A 532-nucleotide genomic window follows, 5' to 3' on the forward strand; every position below is an offset into this window, starting at 1 on the left:
GGGAGGAGGAGGAAAGCACTTACCCAATAACACAGGCTGAAGATCTCTGTGCAGCAGGGGGTGGGCAATGTGAGGGGGGCACAGGAAAAGGGACTTAGAGGCTGCAGAGCCTGTTCCTCAGTGTGTCCCCCCTCAGTGCCTCAGATGTGCACTTTATCCCCCCCTCACTGTGTGTGTACTTCCTATGGAGGGTGGGGGGAGCCCCTGTGATCTCTCAGTCCTTCCCTGTGGGAGTGACCTGGATTCCCCCCTCAGGATGTGGGACAGTCTGTGCTCAGGGTCAGTGTTTCCTGCCGGAATCACATCTCACACACCAGGACATCCGGCTGCAGCAGAGGGAACATAGAGAGGGAAGAGGAGAGGCCAGAGCGCCTCTAACCAGCTCCTCCTGAGCTCATCCTGTGAGCGCCCCCTGGTGAGAGCTGCACGTGGTGCTGGCTGTGGGCTGGTGAGAAACATAGTGACAATCTCACCCCTATCTCCCACCGTATATAGTGCGGTCTGGTGATATACTCTGTGCTGTGTGTGTAGT

At 57.3% G+C, this 532-nt stretch overlaps 1 protein-coding gene across 2 annotated transcripts in view; it reads right to left on the bottom strand.

Annotated features, from left to right (window-relative positions):
- Window positions 1–302, bottom strand: part of LOC142488399 (uncharacterized) — an 87,558-nt gene extending 87,256 nt beyond the window's left edge. For both annotated transcript variants that reach the window (XR_012799406.1, XM_075588881.1), the window contains exon 1: window positions 24–302. The gene's annotated coding sequence lies outside the window, so the exon portion shown is untranslated. The remainder of the gene's footprint in view (window positions 1–23) is intronic.
- Between the last annotated feature and the right edge of the window lie 230 nt (window positions 303–532).

This window comes from Ascaphus truei, chromosome 2 (genome assembly GCF_040206685.1).
Source record: "Ascaphus truei isolate aAscTru1 chromosome 2, aAscTru1.hap1, whole genome shotgun sequence".
Lineage (NCBI taxonomy): Eukaryota > Metazoa > Chordata > Amphibia > Anura > Ascaphidae > Ascaphus > Ascaphus truei.